At 50.6% G+C, this 14,128-nt stretch overlaps 1 protein-coding gene across 1 annotated transcript in view; it reads right to left on the bottom strand.

The window, feature by feature from the left end:
• The window catches only part of Hpcal1 (hippocalcin like 1), a 103,189-nt gene extending 89,590 nt beyond the window's left edge, over positions 1–13,599 (bottom strand). The window contains exon 1 of the mRNA XM_005084936.4: positions 13,362–13,599. The gene's annotated coding sequence lies outside the window, so the exon portion shown is untranslated. The remainder of the gene's footprint in view (positions 1–13,361) is intronic.
• Positions 13,600–14,128: the final 529 nt, after the last annotated feature.

Raw genomic sequence — 14,128 nt, 5'->3', positions numbered from 1 at the left:
GCACAGAGACTTGCAATCAAATATCCCCAGCAATAGTATTCAAAGTGGCCAAAGTGAAAACAACCCAAGTGTTCATCAACAGATAAGCAAGCCAAAGGGGAGAGAGAAAGGAGGATATATATAGTTTGATGGCTGTTTAGCTGTAATGTCCAAAATTGGCAAATTCACAGAAACAAAACACACATGATGGGTTTGCAGGCCTAGGGCAAGAGAGACTGGGGAGTGACTTCTAAGGCCTGTGAGATTTCTTTCTTGGGGTGATGGGCATGTTGTGAAATCAGACAGTATCCGTTTGTGTTCAACTTTGTGTGAATACTAAAAATGACAGAATTGTGCATGTAAAAAAATTACGATTTATTTTATGTGTTTCCTTGTGTACCACATGAGTGCCTGGGAGTTACAGATGGTTTTGAGCCACCATGTAGGCGCTGGGAATCAAACTCGGGTCTATGAATCACAGCTACTGGGTCATCCTGGTAAAGCATGTGCTGGCTGTCCCCACAGTGACAGGGAAAGTTTCCACCCACAGCTCAGCTGGGGGCCAAGAGCCTATCCTCTTCATAAAGCCTGTTGGCTATGATGGCTTGGGCTAAGTACTCCAAAGGTTTCTACTGCTGTGGTTAAACACCCGGATCAAAGCAAGCTGAGGAAGAAAAGGGTTTATTTTAGCTTACAGGTCACAGCCCACCATCCATGGGAGCCAAGGCAGGAACTGAAGCAGGTGCTTGCTCAGCCTGCTTTATTATGCAATCCAGGACCGCTTGTCCAAGGGAGGCCTCACCCAGTAGCCTGGGCCCGCCCACACCAATCAGTAACCAAGAAAATGCCCTCACCCATAGACTTGCTTATAGGTCAATCTTTTTTTTCTTTCTTTCTTCTTTCTTTAAAAAAAAACAACAAACAAGGTCTCATTATGTAGCCCTGGCTACCCTGGAGTTTATCTGGAGATCAGGCTAGCCTCCAACTCACAGAGATCTGCCAGTCTCTGCCTCCCAAGTTTTGGAATCAAAGGTGTGTTCCACCACACCTAGCCTACAGGCCACTCTTATAGAGGCATTTTCTCTATTGAGATTCCCTCCTCCCAGCTATGTCCAGGTTTGTATCAAGTTGAAAAAAAAAAAAAAAACCACCAACCAGCACAACCTACCCCATGTCAACATGACACACAAACACATCACTATAACTACAACCTTTCCTTTCCCATTTGTCCCCAAGATGGTCTGTTAATATAACAATATAAAAGTAGCATAACTTTAAAAGTTCCACAGTTTTTGAATTTTTCAGTCCTTTCAAAGTTCAGTCTCCTCAAAATACCCAAAGTCTGTTTCAAAGTTCAAAGTCTCAACCGAGAGTTCCTGAAAATAAAAACAAGTTAAATAACTTACTCCAAGAGAGAAAAACCAGGGCACAGCTACATTCAAAGCAAAGCAAAACCAAAGGCCAAAAATGCTCACCATCAGACATCTGGGGCTGGCTCGTGATCTTCAGGGCTGGTGTAGCTCCGCCTCTTGGACTCTGCCAACCACAGAGCGTGTACCTCATCTCACAGGCTCAGGCTGGCTCCACTCGACCCCTGCTGCCGTCCTTTGGCGGTCCTCCCATGGGACTAGAGTCTTCAAAATGCTGGGGTTCCCACTGCAACTGAGGCTGCACCTGCACCCATGGATTCCCCTGGCCTCCCACAGCGCCTCAGCTGCTCTCCACGGCCCCCTCACGCCTTAAAAACCAGCACCACCTGGAAGACTCTTCGCCACGCATGAGGTACAGCCTTGGCCCATCTGAGCGACAGCTTCTACATGGAGACCAGGAGGCTGCACTTGCCAGAAGATTTCTCCTCAATGATGCCGGCCCTCTCTTAACCGCGGCTCATTCATCAGCCCCACGTGACCAGTATTTATTGCCTCAGCTAAGCAAAGGTTTCACTTGAGTGGTTCTGGTCTCGTTAATCACAGCCAGTCCTTCAGCCCCTGCTGACCACAACCACAGATTCTTAGTTCAAAATATGACTAACACAGCACTGACGGTCTCTACTTCCCTCTGAATGAGCCAGACCTCCATCATCTAGTTGCTGTCAATATTTCTATCTTCCAAGCTCCCAGAGAACAGCCTGTTAAGATCTGAGCATTCAAAGGCCTTTCCAAGCCAAACCCTCCCCAAAACACACGGTAAGGCTGGTCACAGCAATACCCCACTAGCCTGGTGCCCATTTCTGTCTAAACTAGGGTCCCTATTGCTGTGATAAAACACCGGGAGATAAAGCAGCTTGGCAAGGAAAGGGTTTGTTTCATCTGAGAACTCTACGATCAGACTCCAACACTGAGGGAAGTCAGGGTTGGAACCTGGAGGCAGGAACTCAAGTACAGGCCATGGAGAGTGCTGCTTCCTGGTTTTCTCATCAAGGCCTGCTCAGCTTGCCTTCTTACACTGTTGGCTGTGAGCCTAGCCTTTAACAGCTGAGCTATCCCTCCAGCCATCAGTTTGCCTTCTTGTACAGCCCAGGGTCACATGCCCAGAGATGGTGCTGCCCACTGTGGGACACGCCCCCCAATCATTAGTCGAGAAAAGTCACCCACAGGCATGCATACAGGCTAATCTGATAGAGGCATTTTTTCGGTTAAGAGCCCCTCTTTCCAGCCTCGTCTAGCTTTGGGTGGGGTTGACAAAACCCAATCAGGACACTACTGAGGCCTCCCAGAAGGAAGTCGGGTCACCAAGGGCAGGCCCTAGAAAGGAACAATGGGATCCTGGCATCTTTCCTCTTTCTTTGTTTCCCATCAACTACAACACTTCCTGTGTCACACCAAGAGGCCAAGTGACCGGTCACACAAACCTCTGAAATAGTGAACCTGACTAAGCCTCTCCTTTATTATTTATTTTTATCCACTGGAGAGGTCAGAAAACAGGTTTTGGGAGTGGGTTCTCTCCTCCCCCACGCAAGTCCAGGGATGGAAATCAGGTTGTCAAGGTTGGCAGCAATTGTCCTTACTGGTTAAGCCATCTGCTGGCCCCTCTCTATCTTCCAAGATTTTTTTGTTTGCTTGTTTGGAGACAGGCTGTCACCATGAAGCTCTGGCTGTCCTAAAACTCACTCTGTAGACTAGGCTGGTCTTGAACTCACAGAGATCCACCATCTCTGCCTCCCAGGTGCTGGGTTTAAAGGCGTGTGCCACCACACCTGGTCTTTTAAGTCTATCCTCTCAGATGTTTAGTGACAGAGCACTGAGAACATAGGGACTGTGGCCATAACAGATTCAGCAGCTCAGTTCCAAAGGTGTCCTGGGCCCTGGATCAAGGCTGGGCACACAGCCCACAGTGCTTGAACTCACTGGCTGAGTTCTACAGGGACCTCATCCTTCTTGCTAAACAAGCTTTCTAGCTTTAGTAAAAGGTTTCAAAGGTTGGTTGCTGCATTCAATAGACGGTCTCGGTACATTTGTTTCTGGCAGGGGATGAGGGGGCTATCCATAATTAAAAGCAGAAGAGAGGGCTGAGAGTAAAATGACATCAGAAATGACGCTGCGAGTAAAATAAAGAGCTCACCTCTGTGTAGAGAAAGTTCATTCACACACATTCCTGAGGTGGGGCTTATTCCATTTCTAGGATGACTGGGGTACCCAGGAAACCACAGTGGCATACCTGGTCTCCATAGCAACATACCTGCCTTCAGTGATGGGCAAGCAGACTTCCTGCCTTGGTGTCAGAATGCCAGAGGACCCAGCATCAGGGAGGACAATTTCTGAACACTATGGAGCCCTGTCCTTTTTTTGTGTTCTTTTTTTTAATTTGGTTCCTTACAGTGAAGGTCGTGAAGTTATATACCACCAGGCTCAATGGAATATTGCTGACAACTGCGATGGTCTTTCTCCATATCATAAATACGGAGAGTAAGCCATAAAGCTGTACTTCAAAACACATCTAATCTAAAAAAAACAACAGTTAGTGGCCACTGAGCAGGGAGTACAGGCAACCCCAGGTTCTCCACACGTCTCAGCAATCTGCCTGGAGGCAGCCCAGCTCCCAACACCTCTCCCCCATTCACCCTAAAAGTAATCTTTATATTAGCCAATCTCTTATGGCTGCCTCATCTTCTTAGGGTTCAAATGCTGATTCAGTAACCTGACTCTGGCAGACTGAACTACTGAAAAACATCAGGGAAAAACAGTCTTTGGAGGGACGCCACAAAAAGTCTGGTCTGACCCAATCGAAGGTGGGGATAGCCCCACACCAGTCAGCATCAGCCTGAAACACCTGAGTCAAAGGAGAAAACGAAGCAGATCCCAGCTCCAGGTCATGAGGGAATGACTAGACAAGAACACAAAACGTTACTCTCAAAAGGGAAACCGGACACATCAGCCAGCCCCATGGACAGACAGACAGGAGATGGTAGTGCCGGAAGAAGTAAGAGCAACAAAAATGCTAACTGGGACCATTGGTACCAGGGCTTCAAAATACCCCAAGTGAGGCCTGTCACGATGTCTCAGCAGATAAAGGTGCCTGGTGCCAGGTCCAACAACCTGTGTTTGATGCCTTGAACCCATATGGTAGAAGGAAAGAAATGGTCCTGTCAAATTGTCCTCTGACCTCCAGAAAAGTGCGCACGCACGCGCGCGCGCGCGCACACACACACACACACACACACACACACACACACACACACACGCATAGACATGCACACACAAAATAAATAAGCTTTTTTTTTAAAATTAATACTCCGTGTGAAAGTATCAGGAGCTGGAAGCCTTCCTTAGATCAAGAGACAAGCGAATGCCCAAATCCAAACAAACAAAGCAGGAGTGCACTGTGGGTCGGGAACAAACTGCACTCAGACAGAGTGACAAGGCGGGTTTCTTGGAGGACTCTGGACATTTCCCCTTATATCCAGCTAATGCACTTTACTCCACATTGAGTTTAGATTGAGTTAACAAATTCTAATGGTGTATTTCAGATACATTTCCATTCATTCACACAGCCACAGTATGGAAGTTGTGGGTTCCAGACAGTCTGGGAATAAGGAGGAAGTTGGATAAACAAATTAAAGAGAGTATGTTATGGATGAGATGAGCAAGGGCTACTGTCTCAGGGTTCCATAAAATATCAACCAACCTTCCTCCCTTCATTCCTCTTTCTTCCTCCCTTCCTTCCTTCCTTTCTTGTGTCGTAATGGTGGTGGGTTTTTTGTTTTTTAGATAAGGCTCAGTTTGTCCTCAAATATATTGTCACTGAAGCTGGTCTTGTACCACTGACCCTCCTGCCTCCACCTAAGAGATGGAATTGCAAGCATGGACCACAACATACAGCACTTTTCTTTCTTTCCTTCCTTCCCTTCCTCCTTCTTTTTCTAGATTTATTTATTTATGTGAGTGAGTGTTTACCTGAATATACGTCTCTGCCCGTGGATATCAGAAGAGGGCACTGGGTCTCCTGGAACTGAAGTTACAGATGGTTGGGAGGCACCACGTGGGTGCTGGGAACAGAATTCAAATCCACACTCTTAACCACTGAGCCATCTCTCCAGCCTGTTCTTCTTTCTAATTATGAAAGTCTTAGACGCCCACTGGAAAACTTAAAATGCGCAGACTCAACAGAGCAGGGAGGAGAAATCACTCAGCTCCCAGCCATGCTCTGTGTCTGTTCTCAGTTGAGTCTCTCCCTTCCCATGAGCCTCCTCTGACTTTTCCCTCTCAAACGTAAGTAAAATGAAGTTGTCTGTATAATTGCATATTTTTGTTCCCAACCCCATACTTAGGAAATGCTTAAACTCCCAATGTTCAACCCCAGGAACTAACTCCCACTATCCGACTATGCGCTAATTTTAAAAGAATTCTTAGGGGTTGTCTCTCAAGACCAATTTGAAGCAAAATCTGGTCAGAGTTTCGCTTCACTAAACTTTGGTCTGAAAAACAGTATGATTACTTGTCCTGTGCAATACTTCATAAAGCTGACATCTGCCTAATTTACAAGTAATCGAAATAAGAAACACCAGCTCCCAGTCTCTTAGTTAATCAGCATAGAGTCTCCCAAGTATGAAGCCATCATTAAAGTGAGGAAGACTGCATCCTTGCCAGGGGATCTCCTAGCTAAGAGCATCCAGTGGGAACAGTACACAGCTTCCAAATGAGGCCCTGAGTCCAGAGTCAAGGCTGAGCTACCTGCAACCTCTGCGGGTCCCCCACCATGGGCAAGGCTGTCTCCCACCTCCTCCCCAGGAGCCTTGTTATCCCACCTGACAGGGACTTTAAAACAAAGGCTAAATGGCAACACCAGCAGGTGAAAGCCCCAGAGCTCAGTCCCCTGGCTTCAACACCCCCCACACACTTCTGCTGCTGCCACTCCTGAGTCCCCTCCTAGGATCACTTTCTGCAGAGCCTCCCTGCCTCTCAACACAGCAGTTAGATGCCAAGGTGTTTGCATTTTCTAGAAGGTTCTCCATTTCCTCTTTTCTTTCTTCCTTTCTTTCTTTTTTTCTTTCTTTCTTTTTGCAGTCAGTCTAGCTACATAAATTTTCTAGCCGGCGTTGGTGGAGCACGCCTTTAATCTCAGCACTCGGGAGGCAGAGGCAGGCGGATCTCTGTGAGTTCGAGGCCAGCCTGGTCTACAGAGCGAGTTCCAGGACAGCCTCCAAAGCCACAGAGAAACCCTGTCTCGAAAAACCAAAAAAAAAAAAAAAAAAAAAAAAAAAAGAAAAACAAAAACAAAACAACAAAAATTTCTCAGTATGTTCTTCGTTGGATGTGTCTTATCACACAAGTTTATGTTTTTAAATCATTTTTTTTCCTGAACTGTGGGGTTGACGGAGGATTTGGAAGTTATCCAGCCATAAACCCCATTTGACAAACAAGGAGGATGAAATCTAGAGAGTAAGCCTTCCTATACCCAGTCAAAGCCAGCATCAGCAGGACGGGGGTCATCCCAGCAACCCAGAAGGTCTCCATGGCTCCCAGACCACTGTATCACAGTTTTAACAAATGTCCAATCAGTGAAATGCCACTTGTGCTCTGGCCTGGCTATGGAAGCCTGCAGACCTATCCCCTCAGGCAAACTGTGAAGATTTTAAATAATTCAGTGCAATCACCATCCTACAGATGAGCGAGTGGGGGTTGTTCCAGCACACATCTGGGCATCCATTGTGCTCCTGGCGCTATTCCAGTAAAGAAGTGTCAACCAGTAGAAATCTACAGGGTTCTAGCTTCAGAGGTCCCGCTGCCTTGGGAAGGGTGGGCAAACAATGCCCAAACGGTACAGCTGGACTCCCTGGAGGGGCACAGAGAACACCACAGCCCAGATAACACTGACCTGAAAGAATGGATGAGTTTTTTCCAGAAGCTTCCAAATCAGTAATTCTCCTAGAGCCACTTTCAGGATCATACTCTACCACCCATCCTCCATTCGAGTTATCTGTGTCCAGAGTCATCTGTGCAAGGTCCCCTGATAACTAATACCCATAACCACAGGCCGTTATGTCACAAAGCATGAACTGCCAAAGACTGAACCAAGGCTGAGACTAGGTGGCGGCGGTGACGACGATGATAGTGGTGGTGGTGGTGATGGTGACCACAATGAGGATAACGGTGGTGGTGATGACAGCAAAGATAATAATGGTGATGGTAATGATGCTAACGGCGGCTGTGATGATGACGACTATCAGCAGTGATAGTGAGGGCTGGTGGTAATGATCGTGGTGACGACAGCGAGGATGGTGACCCTGGTGACATGGTTTTCCTAGAGAGCCAGTAACTTCCCCAAGACAGACTACGGGAGGGAGCTACTGGCTACAGGGAGTCCCTTATATTGCGGGTGCCCTGGCTGAGAGGCCCTGGGTTTCTTTCTTTCATATGCTTTATTTCCTCTGGTCCATTCTCACTAACAGCCCCCCCCCCCCAAGCTCTCGCCTAACAGCGGGGTAAGGGGACCATCAGGCCACACTATTTTAGATTCGGCAACAAAACAGCATTAGGAACAGATGATAGCCGGAGTAGCAATCCTTCACCCATGCCCCCAGGATGAGGGCAGCGGCATCCTCCAGAGAGGTCAGAGCTCTGACATGGGTGTCTCCCAGACAGGCTTGTTTCTAACTTCACTAGCTGAAGAAGCCACGGCGGCAGCCGCAGGTCACATACCATGCCTGGAAGCCACAGCTGTACCACAGTCCAGGCTGTGCCACCGAGCACAGGACCCATGCAGGCACTGTGGAAGGGATGCTACAAACTGCATCCTGCCCAGCTATACCTGGGCAAGGGTTGTGTGGGAAACCCAACTTGGACCCCAGGCTGGACAGAGACCCCTTGAGTCAAACCTAGGAAGAGGAAGTCGGAAGAAAAGGTGAGTCATGAGACTCGGATCCCAAGTGGCTGCCTGGGATGGAGCTTGGGCCAGCAGCACACAGCACATGTGGATGAGGCATCATTCAGAAAAGATGCAGGCAGTCTCTACCAGATGATGGTGATGGTTATGTAACCGTAGGTCGACAGAGAAACCGTTAAACTGCACACTTAAAATGGGCATAACTAAGCTGAGTTGCAGTGTACCATTACAGAGGTAGGAATCTTGTAGTTGCAGAATTCTGGAGGAATTCTAGAGGAGAGAGAAAGGTTAGGAACCACCAAGACCCTCTATGCTCCACTCCTCTCCCAGTTAGAGGGTGTTTCCCCTGGAAGCCTCCTTGCTCCTAGCCTTGGCAGGGGCTTCCCAAATGGGTCCCTTGAACTCCAAAGACTTTTTGATGATTTTCCCACTGCATCCTCAGTAGTGAGACCAGAAGGCACCGTATATGGGAGGCAGTGGCTCTGCTTGGGAGAAGCGACGGCATTTCAGATTCACTTTGAAGATTCACTGGGTACAATGAGGGACAGGAAAGAGCCCTCATCCCTATCTGAGACACTGAGCTTTCACAGATGAGGAGAGAGGTTGTCTAGTCATGATAGGTAGAAGATATATGGGCTTAACACAGAGTTTGACCAGCTGGGATGGGTATCATGAACCCCATATGAAATTCTAGAACATGGAACCAAGGCTGCAGCCAAGGGGGTGACATAAGTGTGTGTCACCTACCAGTTTGGGGGATCTGGCAGGTGCACAGCCCATACTACTCTTACTGAGGGACTCTTCCTTGGTTGAGGCAGACTTAGCGCAAGGAATGATTTCAAAGAAGACCCAAGGATATTGAAGCAAAAATCCATAGAGGCTGTACGAGTTGAGTCCCTCCTCCACCACCCCCAACCCAGGCCTGCTTCCATTTTAAACTTAATTGGCAGTCCTGGGAGTTGAGCCTAGAGCCTCATGCATTGTTGGGCAAGTGATCTCCGATAGAGCTACAGTCCCACCCCCTTTCTTCCTTTCTTTGGCATCATAGGAATCCTCACCATGGTGTGGTTACCAGTCTTGAGATTTCCTAGTCAGAGACCCATTGCTGCTTCCTGGAGAAGACTGTGGAATGGTGACAGGTAGAGCTGCACCAGTACCTCCATGCCTTGGCTCCTGGCTGCTTGCCAGCTTAGGCTGCGCCTAAAACACCGCAAAGAAACAAACACAGTACCAGGAAAGAGAGCAACTAGGTTAGAAGTGTTGGGGGTGCACGAGGCTCATTAAGGTAAAAGAAGAGATCTCTAAGAAGCACAGTCTCCTGCCCTCAAGCTGGAAGGAGAGGGTAAGTGTGGAGAGCCTGGGAGAAGGGAGTGTCCGGTTAGTCATGGTTCATAGACGCTGAGGTGTAAAGCTTTGCCTTGGAAATGCATTTTTATTTGAACCAACATGATCAAGGTAGGGCCCTCTAACGTGTGTGTGTGTGTGTGTGTGTGTGTGTGTGTGTGTGTGATTTCTTTAGACTCACACACTGCTCACCAGCACCAAAGAGATGCCCACCTGTCAAACTATATTGATTACCGAAGCTATATATTACAACCTGCCCCCACTAGAAAGCGGTTTTGAAATGAATGTCGTTCTTCTCCTACATTGAGCAAAAGGCACTAAGGAATTAGCCCCTCAACCCATCCTGGTATCTCCATATGTAATTACATCCTCCACAGATTAAGAACCCAACCCCAAAAGAGCTAGCCACAAGAACTGTGAGATTTACAGATACACGGACACCCCCAAAGAAGTCCCAAAAGACTGTAGGTTTGAGTGGGGAGCCCCAAAGTGGTGCACAATTAAAATCTGCAAGTGTTGGCTCACCCTATCTCCAACCAGGCCCTCCCTTCCCAAGCACAGTGACATCAGATCCTGACAAACACTCAAAAAGCATACATAATCCCCATCAAGCCTGGGCCAGCAACTCATAAACTGAAAGCATTCTCCCAAACCAAACAAACATGGTTTGGGACTTGCTGGAATGCAACAGGTCCTAATACAAACCCGATTCTAACCTAGATAAAGAACCCTGTTGCCAAATCGTTTAATCTTCAATCCCAAGTAAACACTGGGGCTCCCTGGGAGGGCCTGGGATTACTGCTGAGTTGTAGGTAAACCCAGAGTCCCACCCAGGCAATACAAAGTCTCAGAAGAAGTTTGAGAGGAAGACATGGAATGCACCCTGCTGCCTACCCTGTGTGGAACTGGATGTGAAAGGCAGCCCTCGGGACCCTGAGTGCTGGACTCCAAAGGCTAAGACCTGCAGGCCCACCACCTCACAAAAGAAAGTCTCTTTAGGTAAGGGTGGAGCTAGCCTGGCAAGGGGTCCCAGATTCATTCCTTTTTCTTCCATGGGAATTTCTAATTCTTCACAGCCTTGTGGTCAAAGAGAGGGACTGAGCCAAAGTCTAAAACAATTCCCTGAAACACCCTCTCTCTCTCTCTCTCTCTCTCTCTCTCTCTCTCTCTCTCTCTCTCTCTCTCTCTCTCTCCCTCCCTCCCTCCCTCCCTCCCTCCCTCCCTCCCTCCCTCCCTCCCTCCCTCTCTCTCTCTCTCTCTGAGCACACTGTTGGCTGAGTAAGTATATGGCTGGGGTTTTGGCAAACCCCTGTTCATCCAGGCTGTCCACCTGCTCTGATTTCTCCACAAGCCAACAACAGCCTTCCAGACTTCCATTCTCAAAATCATGGCTCCTGGCCCTGTCATGACACATTGACAGATGTGTTTCACCTAGGATACAGTGTAAAAGTAGGGCTCAGAGGAGAGGCTGAGGCTAGGCAGTGCCACTACATCCCCAGACAGGGAGAGGCACAGCCTCTGGGCCTTCCCATTGGCACATTATCCAATAAAACCTCAAGAGCTCCGTAATTACAGGCACTTTCAAAAGTGAAACAGAAATAGACCGAAGGCCAAAATACTGGTTTGCTTGAGACAAAAGGCTGGCTTTAACTAGGAAAGCAAAACAAAACAAGACAGCTTTCGGGTCTGTCTTTTGAGCTGAGAAAGCCAGACTGGTTTTTAAAAATGATTATTAAATCTGATCTGGGGGAGGTCAGGTTCCAATCAAAAGCCTTTTTCTCTTTAGGATATAAAATCATTTGATAGACTCAAAACAAGTGGCTTTCTAAAGTGAATCCCTGACATCGAATCAGGATGACAAATCAGCTTATGGCATCCCAAAATGGCCATCATCCCAAAGACCTCAGGGCTCTGGAGACAAACCAAAGAACCCAAACCAGAGGTTTCTGCTCCTGTGTCTCACCGCCTGCAAGATCTTCCAGCATCTGACAGAGCACCAAAGAGCATGCCAGACTCTGGAACACATCCCATACAAAGGCAGGCAGGTGGCAGGCATCCCCAGCCCAGCCCAGTCCCCATTCTGAGAGTCCCTGGCACCAAAATGCTCTGTGCCTCCCATGCCTAACGGGAGGGGTTTTTAAACTGGGAATGGTCCTGGGAAGAACAAGGCAGAGAAGGGAAGCCATCAGGGAGCATAGCAGGCCAGCAGCAGCCCCTCGGGCCCCTCTGGCTGGTGCACAGCTAATGCTGAAGTGCGTTGGGCTGAGTGAACAGCTCAGAACGGTATGTATATCCAGGGGGAGTGCGGTTTTTTTTTTAAAAACCAGGGTTCAGTGCTATTATTCACTACTATAGTACTATTTCAATACTATATATGTGTTTAATCAAGGGGTGGAACTGGAAGGAAGGGCGCCATGCAGACCTCGACCTCCTACATCAGGCTGACTGCATGGGGGCAGAGGCAGGTGGGGCTTGGGGGGTAGGGGGCGGTGTCCAACAGGGCTTAAGAGTCCTGGCTAACACCCTCCTCTGGACTCGGTAGTGACTAGGAGGGTGGCCTCCGGAATGACCAGGCCTGGAGGAAGGCTCCAGGAACCCCAGACTGCGAGTCTGCGGAGACCACTACTTTCACACAGCGACTGGAATTCCACCAAGCACTTGTTGAACAAAAGGGCTACCGAGTCGCAGCCTTTCAAAACCCTTCGCGGATGCGGGAGCTTTCTGGGCTGGCACTGCGCACCGCGGGCTCCCACACCCCACCCCCCGAAGGCCGCGCCACACCACGCAGCCCGCGAGGTGCGGAAAGTAAACAACGCAACCAGGCGCCTAAACTTTCTCGAATTTCCAAGCTTTCCGCTGTGAAGTTAGAGGCAGGAAGGAGGAAATGAGCGCGCCATCCACAATATAGGCAAAACAGATTTCTTGTTATGGAGATGAGAATCCAGTGAAGGACACCTACTGTGTGCAAGGCTCTGGCTCAAGAAATGCACAGAATGCGTCCTCGCTCCATCAAGACAGCTCCAGAGAGACGGTTCCAATATGATAGAGACGCAAGCTGAGACCCAAGAACCCAAGAAGGTGGCGTGTCCGGTTTAGGTCTGAGGACCGGTAACGGCGAAGCTGGGGCTGGGTTGGTCTTTCCCACTGTCCCAGAGCTGATCGCCACTGCGCGGGTCCCCACCCCTCTTAGAAGCTCACCAACGTCCCACGTGGACCCTGTGGACCTGCCCCGGGCGGGAGGAGGGGGGAATCAATGCCCGCTGCCCACCAGGCAAGCACTGCGCCCGCCGGGTCCTAGCCGTACCATCATGTTCCTGAGCTACGCACTGCGCCGAGCGAGCGACACCAACCGGGGGCTCAGTTTGCGGGACCAGGCCGCCCACGCCCACCCCGCCACCCCCACGCTGCGCACAGAGGCTCCCCCTCCACACTCTCTCGGCACTAGTCCCCAACGGCAACTGCATCCCGACACACAATTCCACAAACGCAGTCTGAAAAGTGCACATCCCGCCGAGCACACGGATCCCCACGAGGACACGCCATTCTAGAGCCACGCCACCGTCCGCGGCCAGCTGCGAGTCCACCACGCAGAGAAACAGGCACCATCAGCACCTGTGCGCACACACCCGCGCACTCACACAGCGGGGTCGCAGCGAGCTGGTGCATACACGCTCCCTCCACGCAGCCCCGGAGCTCCGCAGTCGCCCCTTTCCTACCGGCTCCAGCACTGGACGCGGTCCGCCGGCTTCTCGAGCCCAAGTTCGGCGGCGGTTGAGGCCGAGGAAGTGACTAGGAGAGCGGGCGTCTGTGCGCCCGCAGTCACCGCGCCGGCCCTGCGACTTTCGCCGCTCGGAGAGACAAAAGGATCCGCCGGCTCAGGAGGGAGTGAGGTGTGGGCGACCGCCGCTCTGCAGGTCCACCACCCGCAGCCGCCGCCAGCCCGGGAAGGAAGGGACTGGAAGGCGGGGACCCGGAGGCGGAGGCCGGGGCGGGGCGCACGGCGGGGGCGGACACTCAAGTTTCCTGAGGACCCGCCCCCCGCCGCAACCACGCCCCTAGGCCTAGCCCCTCCCTGGCTGCAGCCCGACCACGCCTCCGTCCGGTGCCACACCCACTGCTGGACCCTCTGTGCGCGACCCCAGGCTCTTATCACCCTGACCACTCGCAGATTCCCCGCGGGGTGTCAGTCCCACGGGACTCCCGGGCTGGGGAGGGACGGAGCACCGGTCCCACCTCCTTCACCCTTGGCCTCTGGCCTGCGGGTGTGGGAGAGACCGAGAGGCGGCGCCCGGAGGGGCCGGCTTTACTCCAGCGCCCCCCGCCCCCGCAGTTCTTGGCAGGAAGTGCGGCCCTGGTGGCCAGGGAAGTAGAAAAGAAGCCTGAGTCGCCCTAGGCACCCCAGCACCTTCTGGGCCTCCTGCCAGGCCCTCCTCCCTCCCTCCCCACGCCAGTCCCCTTGTGCACCTATCAGCTCTCTTCCCGC

The sequence above is a fragment of the Mesocricetus auratus genome, unplaced genomic scaffold (assembly GCF_017639785.1).
Source record: "Mesocricetus auratus isolate SY011 unplaced genomic scaffold, BCM_Maur_2.0 Super-Scaffold_100024, whole genome shotgun sequence".
Lineage (NCBI taxonomy): Eukaryota > Metazoa > Chordata > Mammalia > Rodentia > Cricetidae > Mesocricetus > Mesocricetus auratus.
The sequence above is the reverse complement of the archived record's forward strand: the minus strand, read 5'-3'. Positions and strand labels throughout refer to the sequence as shown.